Raw genomic sequence first — 5,900 nt, forward strand, 5'->3', positions numbered from 1 at the left:
TCGTGGGATTTGAAATTCGAAAAGTTAGGAAGCGAAAAGACATTACTCCTCGAGACGCGCAACTGAAGATTGCATTTATAACAAATGATGACGAAATCCCGGAAAATAAGGATACGTGCGTCAGTTGAAAAGACGTGGTTGACGGTTATGATTAATGGCGACATATCTTTGAAACGGCAACAAAGGTGGCGAAGCGTGAAAATGGCGATGTAACAACGAAGGTAAAATGGCGATGAACGAATAAACAATAGCGGCGAACTACTAGGTAACATGATGAAGACATTTCAACTCTCTACTCGAGTCTCATGTCTTGGGGGCATGTGGACTGGGCGGGACATAAAGAAGATTATGTCCCGCCCAAAATGAACAAATAACCATTGAAGATAGCCATGGCGGGAAAGGCAACATGACGAGCTCCATTGCCCTCCCTTAGGTGATGGACCCACAAGCCAGCTGGAAGATTCCTTTGGATTTGTCTTATATGTACGGGGATTTGGGCCCTGATTGTCAGGCCCAAATATAGGAAAGATCCATATCATGACCACCCCCTCTATAAAAGGGGAGGTCATCCACTTGTACGAAACCAACTTTTTCAGCATTAATGAGAATATTCCTTTTATGGTAGTTTTGCTATTTTAGTGCTCTGCTAGGGTTTACTTTTTGTCTCTCTTACATAAGCTTGCCCTAGTACAGAACAGAAAGGAAAAGTCACATTACCATTTCTTCCTAAAACCACATCTCTTTTACTGGATTTATGGTCGGATAAGGATTCAAGATCAAAGAATTTTAAGGAAAACATCCGAGCTTACAACAGTATGTTCGCATTCACTTCTATGGGTGGGAAGGTATTGTCTACAATTAATGATGGTCGAGGCCCTCCTCAATTTGTTTTAAGTGGTCAGAACTTTCATAGGATCGGAAGCTTAATTCCGAATGTCGGAAATCCACCTAAATTTGCTCAGTTATATATATATATGATACACAGAATGAAACAGCAAATAGAATGAAAGTTTTCAGGTATTGATTTCCCCGTAATTTTCCTTATTTTTTATTTTTTGAGAAAAACTAACTAACATTCTGTTTAGTTTTTTTTTTTGAATTCTTATGATGTCTACTTGCACTTTAAATTTGCAGCAGTAACAAATCTGAGCTAGATTCTACATTGGTTGAAGATTTGAAAGAGATGATTGATCGGCATAATGTTTTGGCAAGGGTGTTTAGAAGAGTTCGTGATTATATAGACTCGAACGAGACAACTAATCTATCTGTCCGTCTCTTTAGAGGTAGAGGTAAGGATCCAAGAACATATAATTTGCCTACTGCAGATGAGGTTGCTGCATTGATTGTAGGAGATTTTGATGATTTGGAGTGTGGCAGAGATATTGTAGTAAGAATGAATGATGGTTTTCTCACAAAATTACATGAAACTCATGTTGCCTATATACCTCTCCAATACCCTCTTCTTTTCCCTTTTGGAGAGGATGGATTTAGAGAGGATATTCCTATTAGTGATTTATTCAAAAATATGGGCACATACAAGAGGCACACTGTTTCATTGAGGCAATTTGTAGCTTTTAGACTGCAAGAGAGAAGCAATGAGTTCGGGGTGGTGCTCAACAGTCAAAGGTTATTTCAACAGTTTATTGTAGATACTTATACAATGATAGAAGCCAACCGATTGACATACCTCAAATTCAATCAAGAATCAATTAGAGCAGACTATTTGAATGGGGTTGCTGAGGCTATTGATAAGGGCGAAACTGATCCCTCATCGGTTGGAAAGCGAGTAATATTGCCTCCGTCATTTACCGGAGGTCGGAGATATATGTTCAATAATTGCCAAAATGCAATGGCAATATGCAGAAAATTTGGATACCCTGATTTGTTTATAACAGCTACATGTAATTCTGGCTGGCTTGAAATCCAAAGGTTTGTCCGTGATAAGAACTTGAAAGCTGAAGATAGGCCAGACATTTGTGTTCGGGTTTTCAAGATGAAATTGGATATTCTTATATCTGATTTAAGGAAGGGGAAAATATTTGGAGGAGTTGATATTGGTAAACAATCAAATATTTTATTTCATAGTGGATTGTTTTCAAGTATTCATCTCTTTCATTTTGTTTTTGACATAGTGTTTTAAATCTTTCTTTGAATTTTCTATTTGTTGTGTAGGAATGTATACTGTGGAATTTCAGAAAAGGGGTTTGCCTCATGTTCACATTCTTTTGTGGTTGAAACCTCAACATAAATTTAAAACAAGTTCTGACATCGATAAGCATATATCAGCAGAACTTCCTAATCCGAAGTTGTACCCGAAGTTATACAAGGCAGTTTCTTCTTACATGATTCATGGGCCTTGCGGTGTTGTCGATCCGAACTCTCCTTGCATGGCTGATGGGAGATGTTCTAAAAACTTCCCCAAGAAATATCAAAATTGTACTACCGTTGATGATGATGGGTTTCCTCTTTATAAAAGAAGGCAAACTGGCATTTCTGTGTTGAAGAAAGGTGTGCCTCTTGATAATGCCTTCGTTGTACCGTATAATCCCCACCTTCTGATGCGCTATCAAGGTCATATTAGCGTCGAACATTGCAACAAATCGAATGCAATAAAATATCTTTTCAAGTATATAAACAAAGGGCCAGATCGAGTCAATGTTCGTGTATCTAACAGTGTTGATGGTTCTAACAACGTGGAGGCTCGGCATGAAATCAAAGAGTATTATGACTGCAGGTTTGTATATACCACTTCTTTTACAGTGTTTTTTTTTTAATATTTCTTTTACGTAATTGTATGTAAAATTAATTTGCAGGTATCTTACTCCTTGCGAGGCTGCGTGGAGGACATTCAAATATGATATTCATGATAGATGGCCTTCGGTGTCGCGTTTGGGTTTCCATCTTCCTAATCAGCAAAGTGTTCTCTTCAATTATCATGATGATTTAGAAGAAGTGGTTGAAAGATGTTCAACGAAGGGAACAAAGTTCTTGGCTTGGATGGAAGCTAATAAAAAGTACCCGGAAGGTAGGGATTTAACTTATGCTGAATTCCCAACTAAGTTTGTATACAAGCCCGAATCAAGAAAGTGGTTTCCTAGAAAGAAAGGAATTTCTCTTGGAAGAGTTCAGTTTGTAAATCCGGGGTGTGGAGAACTTTATTACATGCGAGTTCTACTGACAAAACAAAGAGGTTGTGATAGCTTTGAAAGCATTCGAACTGTCAAAGGGGTTGTTTATTCAACCTTCCATGATGCATGTGAAGCTTTGGGTCTAATGGATGATGATCGGGAATATATTGATGGTATTGTTCTTGGAAGTGAACTAGGAAGTGGGCATCAATTAAGAAAATTGTTCAGCAGATTACTTCTATCCAATATGATGTCTAGGCCTTCTGAAGTATGGAGAAAATCATGGGAGCTTCTAAGTGATGGTATCTTATATGAGAAGCGTAATGTTCTCAAAATTCCAGGTACTTAATTGTTTCAGTTGTTTTCGTTTTGTGAATTTTTCTACTTAATGAATCTCAAACTAATTATGATTAAGCAATTTTAATTTTCATCTTATTCACATCTTCAAATTGACGATGTGAGTCTGAAAAATCTTTGTTTAATTGAAATTGAAAAAATTCTCCAAAGCAATGGAAGATCACTTAAAGAATGGCCATGCATGTCGTATCCTTTGTTCTCCGAAAATATTAATTTTGAAAACAGGTTGGTTGCGGATGAGTTGAATTACAACAAGGAAGAAATAATGCAATTGCATGATGAGCTTGTGAGAAACCTTACTGTAGAGCAGAAGAGAATGTATAAAAAGGTTATGGATGCAGTTTTGTCTAATAATGGAGGTTTCTTTTTTTTTATATGGGTTTGGAGGAACCGGTAAAACTTTTCTTTGGAACACTTTGTCAGCAGCTTTGCGTTCCAGAGGGCTTATTGTTTTAAATGTAGCTTCAAGTGGTATTGCCTCTCTTCTCCTACCTGGCGGAAGAACTGCTCACTCTAGGTTCTCTATACCTATATCTATAAATGAGATATCAACTTGCAATCTTCGCCAAGGTTCTGTTAAAGCTCAATTGCTTCAAAAAGCAAGTTTAATCATTTGGGATGAAGCTCCTATGTTAAACAGGCATTGCTTTGAAGCTTTAGATAAATCTTTAAATGATATTATGAAGACTAGAGCGAAGTTTGGTTATGATATACCCTTTGGGGGAAAAGTTGTGGTTCTAGGGGGCGATTTCAGACAAATTTTACCAGTTATTTCAAAAGAAAGTCGTTCTGACATTGTTGGTTCTTCCATCAATTCTTCGTACTTATGGAAACATTGCAAAGTCATGCGATTGACTATAAACATGAGGTTACAAAATGCTGCATCAAGTTCTTCTGCATCAGAAATAAAAGAGTTTGCTGATTGGCTTCTTCAAGTTGGAGATGGCACGGTTCCTACAGTTGATGAGGAAGAATCAATTATTGAGATCCCCCAAGATTTGCTGGTTCAAGAGTGTAAGGATCCTTTGAAGGAGTTAGTGAATTTTGCTTATCCAGATCTTTTTAACAATGCGAATAACAGAACATTCTTTCAAGACAGAGCAATTCTAGCTCCAACCCTTGATAGTGTGGAAGAGATCAACAACTTCATGCTATCTTTGATTCCTGGCGATGAGCATGAGTTTTTAAGTTGTGACACCCCGTGTAGATCAGATGAAGATTCGGAGATGAATCCGGAGTGGTTCACTTCTGAGTTTCTTAATGATGTTAAATGCTCTGGAATTCCCAACCATAGCATTTTATTAAAAGAAGGGGTTCCTATCATGCTTATTCGAAACATTGATCAAGCCGCGGGGCTGTGTAATGGAACCAGATTGATAGTAAATGCATTGACAAAATATATAATTGTGGCGACTGTATTGACAGGTACAAATTCTGGGGAAACTGCTTTTATCCCAAGAATGAGTCTAATTCCATCGGAACCAGGCCTTCCTTTCAAATTTCAACGGAGTCAGTTTCCAATTACTTTGTGCTTTGCAATGACTATCAATAAGAGCCAGGGACAATCACTCTCACATGTTGGGTTATACCTTCCAAGACCTGTGTTTACTCACAGTCAGCTATACGTAGCTTTGTCTAGAGTGAAATCAAGAAAAGGGTTGAAAATTCTAATCATTGATGAAGAAGGGAACCTTTCAAACAAAACCCGTAATGTTGTGTATAAAGAAGTATTTGAAAACATTTGATGGGTGTAAGGTATGTAGTTCAACCACAGTTTATTTTCCTTTTTTTAGAATGATTATAAGCTGATTGTGATGTTATCTGTTGTTGGCAGTTTGCTTCATGTGTAGAGTGTCTGTATTTTCGACTACATAATTGTTCCAAGATGTTTAAGGTCTGTTTCTACTTGGCACCAGCTTAACTATTTTGTTTTTGCTGTTAAACTGAACATCACTCCTACATGGAATTGTTGTTTTTGCAGTGAATGGAACTAAGCAATCTGATCAACGTCATGGAGATAGGATTTGTGTTGACCATTCTTCATTATTTGCTGAATTAAGCAGTTGTTTTTTTTTTTCAATGTTTCAATGGTACTATGTACAAGATATCCCGTATTTTGAGCTATTTGAAATTATTTAAATTAATAAGTGCTTTTTATAATTTCAACTCACAAGTTATTATACTCGCCGTGCAACGCACGGGTAAGAATACTAGTATTTATAAAAAAAATATTGTGTCTGCTATGTTTTCGGCAAAATACTTAATTATGCTTTATTACGTTGCTTGTTGCGTTTCAACATGTAACCAAAAAAAATGCATAGGACTTTTGGTATAACTATGGGCCCGTTTGGTGACCAGGACAGGATAGGATAGGAAAGAATAATAATCATATCCTGTTGTTATCTGTTGTTTGTT

At 37.0% G+C, this 5,900-nt stretch overlaps 1 pseudogene; it reads left to right on the forward strand.

Moving 5' to 3' along the window:
* Positions 1–1,145: 1,145 nt before the first annotated feature.
* On the forward strand, positions 1,146–5,614 carry LOC130725929 (uncharacterized; annotated as a pseudogene).
* Positions 5,615–5,900: the final 286 nt, after the last annotated feature.

Source organism: Lotus japonicus, chromosome 6 (genome assembly GCF_012489685.1).
Source record: "Lotus japonicus ecotype B-129 chromosome 6, LjGifu_v1.2".
Classification (NCBI taxonomy): domain Eukaryota; kingdom Viridiplantae; phylum Streptophyta; class Magnoliopsida; order Fabales; family Fabaceae; genus Lotus; species Lotus japonicus.